General features: G+C 36.7%; 1 protein-coding gene and 1 non-coding gene across 3 annotated transcripts in view; both read right to left on the reverse strand.

Moving 5' to 3' along the window:
- LOC109579273 (uncharacterized) overlaps positions 1 to 13,439 on the reverse strand; it is a 28,835-nt gene extending 15,396 nt beyond the window's left edge. Inside the window, exon 1 of the transcript XR_007423161.1 lies at positions 13,303 to 13,439. This is a non-coding gene — a transcript (uncharacterized LOC109579273). The remainder of the gene's footprint in view (positions 1 to 13,302) is intronic.
- LOC125779115 (uncharacterized) overlaps positions 1 to 15,291 on the reverse strand; it is a 579,602-nt gene that overhangs the window by 203,736 nt on the left and 360,575 nt on the right. The window lies entirely within an intron of this gene.

A 15,291-nucleotide genomic window follows, 5' to 3' on the forward strand; every position in this document is an offset into this window, starting at 1 on the left:
ATGAAGTAAGTAATTTTTATTGAAATATATATTATTATTAGAATTTAATTGTTATTTCACGTAATTTTTCTTTGTAGTGATAAAAAGTGGACGCATGAGCGTAAAAAATTGCTCATGTCAATAAGACTTCGCCATGAGCAATTTTTTACGCGCTGCTTCACCAATATGTTGGGGACGTATAGAAGAATAAAAAGAAGAAATGGAACGTCCGGTGAGTCTGCCACAAATTGGGACTTTTTTGATGAGATGGATGATGTTTATGGTACACGTAGCAGTATATCTGTACCTGATAACATGCTCGATTATTCTTTGGATCAACTAACTTATGATTTATCATCAAATGATACTCCATCGCCTTCACCTTCTGCACTATCATAGAGTTCACCCAAGTAGTTGGAACTGCCCAAAAACGGAAAAGAAATGAAGTCATTGAGTTCTTGGCCTCCGAATCGGAAAAACAAGCAAAATTGTTACAGGCACTGGTGGAGAGTGAGAAAGAAAAAGTAAACATTGAAAAGGAAAAAGTGCAGGAACTAAGATCCATACGAAATTTATAGGTGTATGAATTAGCCCCCACTGAATTAACCCCCACCGGGCAAAATGACTTAAGCCCCACCAATTTTACAACAAAATTAAAGGCTAAAGTCATTTTCGTGGGGATTAATTCTTTTTTTTTTTTGTGGGGATTCTGTCATGTAAGAACCCCCACGTTTGGTGGGGCTTAATTCATTTCGATTGGTGGGGATAAAATCATTTTCGTGGGGTTTAATTCATTTTTTTTTTCGTGGGGATTCTGTCATGTAAGAACACCCACGTTTGGTGGGGCTTAATTCATTTTGATTGGTGAGGATAAAAGCATTTTCGTGGGGCTTAATTCATTTTAATTCCGTGATCTTTTATAAAAATAAATCAAACAGTTAACAACGTAATACTTTTCACAGAAGAATTATGAACACCGGGGTTTTGGACCGACCAGGGATATTTTTTTTCGAGCGCTCGATTGATGTTGTTTAGTTAATCAATAACAGAAATTGGTTTTTATGTTATTTTTATAAAAATATGAAAAACTTCACAATCACAAAAATGGCAAGGTTATGTTCGAAATTATGGCACAGCTGTTGTAAATTCGAATGGCCACTATTGATTCATGCACTGATCGTTTTCGAATTATCGATATTCCCAATATACGAGTCTGAACGAGAATTGGTAAAAATGAGAAATACATAATAGGAAAATTTATAATTAATTATTATAGCAGAAAGAAGAAGAATTTGGACACAGAAGAATTATGAACACCGGGGTTTTGGACCGACCAGGGATATTTTTTTTCGAGCGCTCGGTGTTCATAATTCTTCTGTGAAAAGTATTAAAATCACTAATAGTGCACATTTCGTAAAAGGAGAAACCATAATTTTGTAAATTATAAAATAATAGAAGGGAATTTTTCCTTTTACGAAAGGTTAAAATCACAGTGTACATTTCGTAAAAGGAGAAACCATAAGAGAGTGTGGCAAACAATTTTAATAAATTTAAATGCCCTTTTTGTCGTCAAGATGTTGACGAATATTTACATATTTTTATTTAATTATTTTCTTTTTCTCACATTTTCATATTTTCATTTAATTCTTTACCTTTTTTTTAAATATTACAAACGTATGTATAATTGAATTTTTGTTAAAATTTTGATTTAAAAACTTGACGTTTAAAGCAAGCAAAATAAATTAAAAATGAAGTAAAGTGGGGCTAAAGTCATTTTCGTGGGGATTAATTCCTTTTTTTCGTGGGGATTCTGTCATGTAAGAACACCCACGTTTGGTGGGGCTTTATTCATTTCGATTGGTGGGGATAAAATCATTTTCGTGGGGTTTAATTCATTTTTTTTTCGTGGGGATTCTGTCATGTAAGAACACCCACGTTTGGTGGGGCTTAATTCATTTCGATTGGTGGGGATAAAAGCATTTTCGTGGGGCTTAATTCATTTTAATTCCGTGATCTTTTATAAAAATAAATCAAACAGTTAGCAACGTAATACTTTTCACAGAAGAATTATGAACACCGGGGTTTTGGACCGACCAGGGATATTTTTTTTTTCGAGTTGTCAAAACAGCAGTGGCAGTAGAATTGGGCAAGGTAAACGGATAGCAAAAGGTGCTGCAGGGAGGGAGGGGATTGAGGCGTCTTTGTAGCAGGTAAACGAGCCGGGATTACTAGTTTTATATCAAATTCATGTTTTATTACTTAAAAAACAGTTAATATTTCATTACTTATGCAGATAGTAAAGTGGCAATGGCGTCCCGTTTATTTTTGGCTTGTGTTCTCTGTCCACTTGTAGTTGGTAATTGTGAAAAGATATTTTCGATATTAAATGGTTCAATTTGTTCTTCTTTACTTATGACGCAGGGTTCATCAGTCTCACTATATATAAGAATTATATTATGAAGAATTATACAGGCCATCGTGATAGTTTTTGGTAAATGTGCATGTAGCACATCAATATATTTCAAAATACGGAATTTTTTTTCAATATTCCAAATGCCTGTTCTATATGAACTCTTGTTGAGCATAAAATTTTGTTATATTGAACTTCTTTAGGTGTTAAAAACCCATTGTCTCTATAAGGTACCATTAGGAAGGTTTCCAGCGGATATGCGGAATAGCCTAATAAATGGTAACCGGAACAAATTTTTAATTCTCCCTTGACTATTGACTTTCTAATAGGACTCATTTCTCATAGAGCAGCATCGTGGCATCGTCCGGGGCAGGCAATAAACACATCTATGAACTTAAGATGACTATCCACAATTGGCTAAACAAGTTCAATTAATTATAAATGAACAATTTTTAATAAAGCTTAACATTCTTACTTGGACAACAATTGAAAACTTCCCCTTCCTATTATAAAAACTAATACTGTCCTTAACTGGTTGTGAGATGGAAATGTGCATACCATCTATACAACCTATGACATATGGGAACGGATGGCTGCGTTTAGCTGAAAATTCGTCACATTTTTGTTTTTGTTCTGCAACAGTATTTGGGAATTTTATGACATCTTTTTTTAAGCAACAAATTGTTTTTAGTGTTCTAATAAATAGTTTATAGCTGGTGCCCATTGCCATATCGAATCTGTTGCTGACATCTCTGAATGATGTGTTGTTGCTAAGTTTCCATATAGTTGCGTACAGCGCTTTTTCCAACGAAACTCCATTACGACCAGTGCACTTTGACACCCAGTATAGTTTCAACATGTTCAGAAGAATCTAAACATTACAGATTTAATATACATATATGTGTGTAACTAATTATTTAGTTGAAAGTCACTTTAAATGTTGATTTTTCCATTCGAAAATGTGAATGAAAAACATCATTCTGCATACCCGCAATGCTCTTTGAAAAGTTTTTAATTTTTAAAATTCGTCTTTTATTTTCACATCGGTAAGCTAAGACAGACAACCTCTGTTGGTTTTTTATAAAATTTTTGGCAATTGTTAAGCTATTACTACTACTTGTAGTTTCTGCCAAAGTAATCGCATTTCCTAATGTGTTCAATAATAAATCATCCATTTTTGTAAACACAAAAAATTTATTTATTAACACAACTAACTCTAACAGCTGTAGACAATGCACATGGGCATTTGTTTTAAAAATGCTTTGTATATTGCGTTTACGAAAGCAGCCACCGTATCATTCACAGTACGCAATGACTCAAATGAAGTTGAACCGCGTACATTTATCAATAGCAACCGAAGGTAGAAACAATCGTCGTTTTTCGGGTGGATTGTGTAAATTCGTCCTAATGCATTAGTTGATGACCTGGATGTCCATCTACTGGTTGGTCTTGCTTTCTGCGCAACTATTTCTTCGACGCTGCATTCCAGGTTTAATATCAAGGTATTTCCGAATAGAGCAATGACCTTGCAAACGGATCACTGACGAAAGTTGAGCAAAAACTCATAAATGTTAATTTTGTTGCTGGCGGTGTTTCCACTGGCCGTACTGTATTCCCTGGTTTGAAATACACTCTTTGGCCATTCTCCAAATTAACTGCGAGGCGCACAACAGTCGGAAAACGTTCATGAATCGCAAAAGTAAATATCGTACAAAGCGCTTTTTATTGCAGTTCACGCATCGACCCATTTGATACTTGCTGATCTCGTTCAAGGTCAATAACCGCCATGTTGCTTCCTTTGGTGCATTTATTGACAGACATTCAAACCGAAGTGGGATTGTGGAGTCTGCAAGGTCCATGAACCTTATTGGTTTTTATCACTTCATATAATATTGGATCTTTCTTTGCATCAGGAATTCCCGCATGATTGAATGATTTCATCAATTTGATATGGTGTAACCACCATCCACAATCCAAAGAAGAATTTGTGCGTGCGCAAACCTTTCTTTTGCCACTCAATAGAGTACATCTAGCATCTAACAGTCAAGATAAAGTCCATCGAAGCTGTTGTTTGAAAAGTCTTGCTGTGACATCGTGATGATCGCTTGCTGATTGACCACGATCCATAATACCGCACGTATGTCATCGCATCCTGGAAGTACTCAGTCATGTGCCTTGGGCTGCTAATAGGCCAAAAAGAACGCCGACCTCTTCGTGGCATCGTAACAAATTTCAATCTGTAATTGATCACTTTGTGTGCAATACTCGTACACATATCATTTTCACTGAATAATTTTCAAAAATTTTTGAAGCAAACGTCAAATTTGAACGATTTAAATAATTGAAAAACAAAAAAAAAAATATTGAAACAAAAATTCGTATGGAAAAAATTAACTTTTTGGAATTATCCAATTTTTCGACTTTTCCTCACGAAAAGCATGCAGATTTTTTTATTTCTAAACCTTCCTCGATTCACACAGAGCTTACCTTGAAAATTTCATCAAGATTGGTTCAGTCGTTCCCTTAGCGTTACTAATAAATATACATACATTCATTCGTTTGCATGGGAAAAAGAAAAGGCCTGTTTTTAGGGGTTTTCCGGCAATTATTCGAATTTCTCTTGCCGTAAAAACTATCCTTGAGCCTCAACGAACATTTTAAAAAAAGAATTGGCAAAATTGGTCCAGGCGTTTTTGAGTTATGCGCTTACCAACACATTTTGCGATTCATTTTTATATATAAGATTATGTTTACTCTCGTAGGTAATCCAAGGTACTTATAAATATTTTCATTAGACAAGTATTTTGTTATTGTGCGATAATTGTTTACATCGAAGACATTATGTTTGTAGGCGCCGTTGCTCAAAAGCGTTATTAAAAAGTTGATATTTTGTAACATTAGAATGCAATTTATTAAAATCCCTTAAGTCGTTTATTAGAAAATTGGGCGGTGGGGTATAGTACAATTGTTGGCCGCCTGCTCTTTATTTTTATTTTCTGAAGGGCTAATAATTGTTGGAGAAGTATCAGCTTTGCGTTTTTTTGAAGAGCGCTTCTTTTTGAGTATCCACTCAGTTTCTTAAGCTAGCTCGGTTTCGTAAATTTGATCTATGTATGTACATTCATACTAGAAGGTTTTGCTTCAACACTCACATGCTTGCTTTTACTGGATTTTAGTTATTCGTTTTCTCTTTTTAATTCTATGTTATCTTTATTTAACTGATTGTACATCGCTTCCAAAGTTCTAAGCCTCTCATTTATAAGTTGGCTAGTTTTTTCTAATTCTCATATTTTATTTACTCTAAATGAGCTGAGACTGTTTCTTGGCGTCACCACATGAAGAGGTTCAGCCATTTTTATTTTCTAATGATTTCTCTACTGGATATTAGATACCTGTCGTTCGGTCGATAATGCAGTTTGAACAAGAAGTTTTTTTTTTTGCTGCGCTGATTGCAATTGGAAATTGTTAGAACAGAACAGCTGATTTCATATACGCAGAAATAACGGGTAAAAGAAACAGCTGATGAGCACTTTTTCCCCTCGATAATTAATTATTTGAGTGTTTATTTGATTTGTTATTGTTAAAAAAAAAACTTCGATTGAAATGCGATTTTATTTGAATGATTTTTACCAATTTCTATCACTAATCAAAGGAAATCGATGTGCAACGTGTTGAAAACATCAATGCTCCCACGGCGCACACACCCACGAATTACCACAGATTAGTTTATTTGCAAATTGTCGCAATTTCGGAGCACACTTGGATGTTAACCGCACTCAATGATAGTAAAGTAGCGACGTTTAAGATTGAGGAGACTGTTGCACTCATGAATAGGGAACGTGTATCAATAGTTGCGGTTCAAGAAACCAATCTAAACAGCCGCTCAGATCTTCTGAGTGGTGCCGGTTTCAAAGTTTTGAGCAAAGATCGTGAGCGAGAAAATGGTGGAGGCTTAGCCTTCATATTGCACAACACTGCGAAATATCGTCTAATCGATGAAGACATCGACCGCAGGGTTACTACCCTAGAATATCAGGGTATATATATATATATATATACATGTTACTACCGATCTTCATTCACCACCTGAGCCTAGTTAACCTCCAGTATGCATTAGGGTGGGCCGTTTCCGGACTTTTTTCGATTCGGGATTTCTAATAGTGAGGAAAAGTTGCCTTAGTAGTTACTTCCTGATTCCAATGCAACTTTTTGTTTTGAGATCGGCTTGCATCTTCAACCCCAACTCCGGCCTTGAAATTTCGGAAATTCGCCTAAAATCGTGAAATTGTCTACCTAGCGCCTGAAATACGCATCTCATGGCAAAATGTATAAAACAAACGTTATTTGTCAAGTCATTTGCTACCGAAATGGTATATCTGATCATGGCCGTAGGACGAATCGTTCCCGAGATACGAGCGAAAAGGCGGCGCGCCACAGCGCAAGGTGAAAATTGTTGCAGCTCTCAGCTAACCTGTATTGGTCACCCAGAACCCACCGCGTGGAGGTGGCTGCTCTTCGGGTTCCTCCCAAGCCCAACCCAACCAACCAACCATATGTCAGGCTTGTTTTAGTCTGAATCTGTGTCAAATTTATTGATAAAATCAGATTTTGTACTAAACTTTGGCACTTGTTGCCTAGATTTCAGTGTAGAGCGTATAAAACGATCACGAGATTGAGGGCCAATAACTTTAGAAGATGCCTCTGTCACCAGTTTGACGGTTCTCTCGACTGCCACGGTGCGAGAGGGGAATTCACTAAATTTCCATACCTCTGCAGTGTCTCCCGACATCCCTTTTATGAGTTTTTCGTTAGAAACTGAACAAAGAACTGGTGGAACAGTCAAGGTAATAGTCTTCCAGTTAATCATATCGTAATAATTATTAGCTTTGAAATTCAGCTTTGGCACTTTATTACCCTTCCATTTACAGTGTCAGGCTCTGCTTCTCTGGCTGCCAGAAGACGGTCAAGGACCAACTTTCTGACTTCTATCCGTTCGTCAGTCATCATACTAAGGAGAATGTTTTCTGGAAGAGCAAAGAAAGCATTCTGTTGAATGGATGAATCGACAACCTTGCGCAGTTTAGCAGGTAAGTATCTCGACCGTTGAATTGCAGCATAGAGATGGCGCGAGCCATCTTTGATTGAACTGTTGAATCTTATTGAGAACCACAAAGGTGAGTAAACTGTAAGTATGTACTTGACCAAAATCTTTATTTCCTTTGTTGGTTTGTCAGTAGAAATGTATAATCTCAGAATTCTATTTGCACAGGTGAGCCAGCGAGATTTGCACATGTTACCTGGATGCATCGACGCTAAATCTGAGGAACATTGACCGGAAATAACAGCTTCTGATATTTTATAGAGATAAGCTTGGTCTGTGCTAAGTTGGGTCGGATTAATAACCTCAGAAGGTAATTGGCAGAATGGAAAACTTTCAAATTTGACAACAGGCCACTTCTCACAATCAGGGAGCAGTTTACCTATGTCGCCAGAGAATGTATTTGGACTCTTTGAAACACCATCTTTGTGATCGAAAAGAGCACGAAATGGAAGTTCGTTGAAATGTAGAAGACAAACAAACCACTGTAATGGCCTACCTATTCTTTCTTCTAGTTTCCGAATGATTCCACTTTTCCAACCTGTGTTCGTGTTGGTGCCATCAGCACCGACAACTTCTAGATGTTCCACATCAACTGAATTGTCTTGTAAATGTTGCCATATAGCTTGCGTCTCATCCTCAGCTGACCCGGAAGGAGAGGTGACGTGGCCAAAGTAATGACAACCAGATTCCGCTATAAGAGAAATATGTTCCTCTTTGACAGTGTCGCGGTAGTACTTTTCACCTTCGCTGACTTGTGTAAGTGTATTGTCTTTGCGGCCGTCAAAATACAGCCCATATACAGAGTCAATACTTTCGGTGTTTTGGAGCTTAACTCCAACACTTTTGTTTGCCCGACTAATCTTGCATTTGTCAGTGACAAAGCTAGCCTGATCCTCTGTTATCAAACCTGCTTTTTTGGCATCCAGAAAAGCAGATGAAACAATCAAGGTCGCTGCTCTATCACTTACTCCAAATCTTTGGGCAGCTAAAGCAGTGTGTTCTAATACTAGTGTGTTTTGTTTGGTTTTAGAGGATGGAAGAGAAAATTCATCATCAGCATCGTTTTTGGAAGAATCTATGTGCGACGCACCTACATTGTTGTCGTCTGTATGAGAGTCTGCTGATCTGAATGGTCACGTGTTCTAGCTGATACTTCTCTGGTAAGTGTTAATGTTGAATGACGTTTTGAAAGCTTTTCTTTACGTTCATTTTTCTTTGTAATCTTTTTGGTTTCAGGTAGATCAACACTTCCAATGCGACCAATTCTTCTTGTTCTCTGGTGCAAGAGAAATGGTTGTTCATTGATAGGAACTTTCCTTTCCTTTGGGCAAGTGCAAGAAAAAAAAATGCATTTACAAGCAGCGATGTCTCTTTTAGAGCTCAAACCTATTGGGTTCCTTAAAAACATTTGTTTAAGAGTCAGAAATTTCTTATGGTATGTGGTGAGCATTTGTACAACTCTGGTGTGTGAAACTATCGGAATAGATGACTTTTAGAAAGTATTTTCAACCTTTTATGCAACTATTTCTGTAACCTATTTACTCCTAGGTTCATAGTTGTCGCCTCGGAGTCGCCCTATACGAAATTTTTCAAACTGATAACACAAAAGAACATCGTGGTAAGTAGGTAACTGGGACTCAGAGAGATTGTACGGATATATGCAAAACACAGGATATTTCTGTCTAAATTTAAATTTAGATACAGACATTTTGAGTTCTGTGTTCTGTTGAGAGAATATAAGTGAAGGAACTCGATGAAAAAATATTTATGTGGAGACCAGTCCGAACGTGTCGTATGGCGCAGGGAAATGAATGTATGTAAGTGATAGAACTCGGCGAAATCACCGACAAGAGGGAAGGAACTCGATGAAAAAGTATTTGTGTGGAGTCCTATCCGAACGTGTCCTTTGGCGTAGGTGAATGAATGTGAGTGATAGCACTCGGCGAAATCAACGTCAAGAAGTGTGGCCGCAAGCCGATTTTCACCTTGCGCTGTGACGCCCCGCATTTTTGCTCGTATCTCGGGAATGGTTCGTAACCATTTCGGTAGCAAATGACGTGACAAATAACTTTTGTTTTATACATTTTGCCATGAGATGCGTATTTCAGGCGCTAGGTAGACAATTTCACGATTTTAGGCGAATTTCCGAAATTTCAAGGCCGGAGTTGGGGTTGAAGATGCAATCCGATCTCAAAACAAAAAGTTGCATTGGAATCAAGAAGTACTAAGGTAACTTTTCCGCACTATTTGAAATTCCGAATTGAAAAAAGTCCGGAATCGACTCACCCTAGTATGCACTCCGAAAAGTGCACAACACTACCACAGCACTTAGCGTCATAAACGCTCGGATAGTTCCTGGCCTCAACCACTGAACAAAATACACTCCCTCCAGGACTGAAGAGGTGCACCATGAACAACCAGAGCGGTTGTTAATCATCCGTACTTTTTCGAAGAAAAATCCAAACTGAGAAGAATTTAACAGATGGTTCCGCAGAGGGGTGTCCCTTCCCCTCTTCTGTTTAACTTCTACATCTCGAAACTCCCACAACTACCAGAGGGAGTTTTCATAACCTCGTACACTGATGATTGCACGATATTGATGTCGGATGGAATCGACGGCATGTGTTCAAAGGTAAACGGCTATCTCTCTGAGCTTTCTCGCTTCTTCTCTGCACGGAACTTAACACTCCCCCTCACCAAATCTGCAACGACGATATTTACGAACTGGACGAAGAAGTACAGACTTGAGTTTAATATTTCAGTTGATTCTGACGGTCAATAACCGTAAGATTTTATTTGTAACTTTTGATAGTCTATGTTCCTTCACCCCTCAACCGCGATTATCTCCAAGGTACAGAGCAGTAGCAAAATCCTTAAGTCGCCAGCCGGCAGCACATGGGGAAAGGTCAAAGAAACGTTGTTGGCAACTTACAAGATAATCGCCCGGCCAGTCCTCAACTAACGCAGGTGAAGAAGCTTCAGACTTGTCAGAACACTGCACTCCGAACTACGGTAGGATGCCTCTTGATGTCTCCCATTGAATACCTACATAGTAAGGGGCTTATTGTCCCAGTTAGGGAGCATAATAAGCTCATTTACAGACAATTCCTGCTGCGGTGTTTTCGCAGAAATTACCCCTGCAGCCACCTGTTTGAAGCGGAACCGCCTCCTAGTAGCATAAAGAGGTATTTCTTCAATGTCGACGACATTGAACAATATGCCGACCGAACTTCGGACGCAACGAACTTCCGACAAGCAGTGATGGCCATTCGCAGCGTAGCCATCAACACCTTCACCCACTCCTTTCCAATGAATGGCGTTCTTGGAGTCAAACCACCACCCATTGCAGACGAAGACCTCGAGTTGCCGCGGGAAACGAGAGTGGCCTTGCCCAGTTTCTTTCTAGATATTGTAGCAGGTAAAATTCCTATTTAGCCATAATAGACCCCGACATATCCAACATATGTCCTGCGTGCAATAAGTCTCCGCATTACACTGGTCACCTCTTTGCATGCCCCTCCAACCTGACTCATCTAACACCCCTTTCCCTTAAGTCCGACCCCGTCGAAACAGCACGTTGCTTTGGCCTCCCATTACATGACGCCGATGTAAACCTAGATAAGCCTTACCATCCTAACGGGGATGAGATAACCAAAAATAAAGATTAGTGTTCAGTATACGCTTTTCTTTCTGAAGTACATAAAGTACATTCGGCGATATTTGTGATGAGTAAAATGTTTCGACATAGTGTCATTAACTTTTGTGCGCGGAATTAAATTTCTGGTACCAAAATGTTCAGAATGTTGGAAAAGACCTTTGGCGATAGTTTTTTGTAGGGTGTTTGATTGATACAAATTATTTAAAGAGGGTCGAGAAGCTCCGGGAAAACCGTTTTGAATTAATTGAAGATACTAAACATGAATCAATGAAGGTTATTGCAGATATTCTTTTTGCTCATGCATTTATGGTGAGTATATTGGTAAAAATTGTGAGTTAAGAGTGAAAATATTGAAAAGTAATAATATTAAAGCAAAACGAATTCGACTAGCAATATGTCATTCGGCAGTAGGAATTACTTTATATTCATTCCTACATATTAGTTTGTTTTATTTATGTTGATTTTATTATAAGTATCTCAGATGTCGATGGATGGTCGAGTACGCTCAAACTTTAAGCTTCCCTAATTGCATTTTTAATATATTTGTGCACATTTTCTCCATGACATTTTATATGAAATTTTCTTGGCATTTCCCCTTTTTTAATTTAAGGTTTCGTACTTTTCTTCTTATGTGTAAAAGTTTCAGAAATTTGGAAAATTTCATATTGTATCGTATTAAGAGCACAATGCGATGTGGTACTGTTAGATACTAAATGTACTTTAATGAGTGGCAAAAGAGAGGTTTGCCACACACACACATTCTTCTTTGGATGTTGGTTATACCAGATCAAATTGTTGAAATCACGACGATTGTTTCTACCTTCGGTTGCTATTGATTAATCTACGCGGTTCAACTTCTTTTGAGTTATTGCGTACTGTGAATGGTACGGTGTGTGCAAGTTTTGGAGAAGCACGCCAACAATTACAATTGCTGGAACATGTTAATCACTGAAATGCAAATGAAGTTCGCACACTTTTCGCTATAATACATATTACGACATATTAGCCTTCAAATCCGCGTCTATTATGGGATACGAACAAAAAAGACATTGCCAAAGACATTTTGCATCGTCTTCGCTAAAAATTGGAAATGGGTCAATTCCGATTGATACTTCCGGTGGTTTGATATCAATTTCTTCCGCCGTTTATCAATTCACGAAAGATGAACTCATCACGAATGTTCGGTCATTGGCTAAATTATCGTAACTGCGACTCCTTAAGTGCACGCGCAATGTTAACTGCCAAAAATACCGATGTTGTTGACTTAAACTGGAAGATTCAAAGTCAAATTCCGGGAGACTTGCGCTCATACAAATCGATCGATCGTTTTGATAATGAAGACGACGCCGTGAATTATCCAGTGGAATTTCTAAATTTTTTGGAGAGGCTTGGTAGTATGCCACCGCATTGTTTGCGTCTCAAAGTTGGATCTGTCGTTATTATGTTTCGCAATCTGCATGCGCCGAAACTGTGTAATGCAACCCGACTGATTGTGACGCACCTATCGAATACAAAGGGGTAGAATGCTTGATTCTATGAATTCCTTTGGGTTCTATCGATTTGCCATTTCAGTTCAAACGTATTCCGTTTCCAGTGAAAATTGCATTTAATATGACAATCAACAGGACAAAGGATAGTGGCATAATGTGTGGCATAAATTTGGAATTGCTATGTTTTTCAAACGGCCAGATAAACGTGGCGTGTTCACGAGTTGGAAAACCATCTTTTCTCTACACCGGAACAGAAGCTAAAAAATGTTGTTTATCAACTTGCGTTACATTGAAAAAAAATTAAATGATAAATTTAACTTTCTTTTCATTTCAAAACACATTATTTCACGCAGGACAATGACTGCGGGGTCAGCTTGTATAATAATATATTTGCGTAATTGAAATTTAAATTTTAAGTTAAGTTTCACACTGATTTAATCTATGATGTATATGTATTATGCGCTATATTTAAAATAAAAAGCTTGATTATCAAACGGTATTAGCTTAATAGAAATTGGAGTATATTATATACAGAATATTACATAAATATTTGTAGTTATTATTTGTTTTAATTTCAAACTTTAATTTCTTTCATTACATTTAAAATCTTTATTAACTTAGTAACGACTGCACTATGTATAAAAAAATGTATCTTGAAACTCACCCGTAAGAGGTTTAGAGGAATACCAACTCTTGTCAACTGCATCAATCTTTCCTTTTTCTTGATTATCAATACTACGTTGTTCGTCAGGACTGATGTTTTTATCCATTTGTCCAGGCAGAGATATTTGAAATTGGGTAGATAAACCATTGAAAGTATCGGTGGAATCTTCTTGGAACACTTTTGTTTGTCGAACAATATTTTGCTTGTAACAAGTATCACTGTTGCTACAGTTATGAATATATTGTTTTTGTGATTGGATCCGCGAACAAAAATCAATTTTCGAGATGACATTTTCGTTGGGGTTCTTTATCACGGTTACAGTGGTATCTGCATAAGTAATTGTTTTTCTTGCATGAGAGATGTCTGCTATAGCGTCGCTATTATGATTGACAACTTCATTCGTGGAATGATTAGTAACATTGTTCTCAATGGATGTATCGGTAATTGAACCTTCAGCAGTATTTGTAATTATCTTATCTACTGCAGTTATGTCCTGAGGGTTGAGTATATGCGATAGATTACTTTCTGAGTGAGAGTTCATAGTTTGTTCTCGCGTACCAACCATTTTATTGCAGTGGGCGTAGATTATGATTAAAAAAACTAATATTGAAAATGCGAAGATTTTAAAATTTAATATATGATGCTTCCTATATGATTTAGCGTTGATGTATGTATATTGCTTAATTCTTTCAATCACCTTTTATATTTGTGTATTATTTGCAACAAGATAAATCTAATGAAAAAAAATTTACGGAATACTCTTTATATAGGTGACGCTATTGCAGAAGTCATGAAAATTTTTTCAGAAAAAGATTAAACTTGTACAGTTTAAAATATTCCTGTATTTTTATCATTAATTTCTGATAATTCCCTATCTGTTTGAAACAAATATTTCAGATTACAGGTCGTACTTGCTTTAAAGTTATACACATTTATACCAGTCACTCTACCTTTGAAGGCACCCCAGATATTACATTTTATACCACAAGATTGTTTGATTTAATTTAAGGACGCTGCTGTTTCTCTCTCTATCAATTGAAGAAGTTATATAAATTCAACGACAAATCAGCTTAAATAAAGTTCTTTACTTCCCTGAGTGCTATTATTTACATATAACAATGTATTTCAGTAAAGTTAGTAGCCAATGAACTTCTGTGTTTGATATCTCACTTTTTGTAATTTATTGAATTTTACATTTTTTCGCTTGTATTCCTTGTTTATAGAATCAACAGTACAATTAGTACAAGTGCGTAAGTATTGAAGGTACAACTGACGATTATAGTTTGTACATTGAGATAGTTTGTTTTCTTCAGCTGTCCTAATTTGTGTAGTACTATAAACTTTCGCAAGCAGTTAGATCTGTAATTTGACTCTTCCAAATATAGTCTTGATGTTAATACGCGACGAATTTCGTTATAATGCTGACCTGAAAATGTATGTAAAAGTTTACTTCGTAAGTTATAATATGCAAACATCTTTAATATAAAAACAAGATAAAATGTTAACTTTGATTGCACCTTAACAAATTAAAAAAAAAAATCTTCGATTTGATTGGTCAGTTTGTATGGCAATAATATACTATAATGATCCGTTCTGAACAATATTTTCGGAGATTGCAGCTTGCCTTGGAAAATAGCTCACGCTAATTTTATTTATATTTAGATTTTATATCATCTAATTTAAAAGTATTTCTTACTGAGGGACTACTTCGTGTAAACACAGCGAGACGGATATGGTTAAATCGACTCAGCGCCTTGTTGATTATTTATATACAATATATTTTTTTATAGGGTCTCCACTGTTTCCTTTAGGGTATTACAAACTTCGTGACAAACTTAATATACCTTGCTCAGGGTATAAATGGGGGCTTGTTGAGTGAGTATAAAATCTCTACGGTTATGTAAAAATAATTTAATAAATGTATAGTTATGACAACCATTTCATCACTTATAAATAAAAAAATATTATCCTTTGTATTATTTACAATTC

The sequence above is a fragment of the Bactrocera dorsalis genome, chromosome 6 (assembly GCF_023373825.1).
Source record: "Bactrocera dorsalis isolate Fly_Bdor chromosome 6, ASM2337382v1, whole genome shotgun sequence".
Lineage (NCBI taxonomy): Eukaryota > Metazoa > Arthropoda > Insecta > Diptera > Tephritidae > Bactrocera > Bactrocera dorsalis.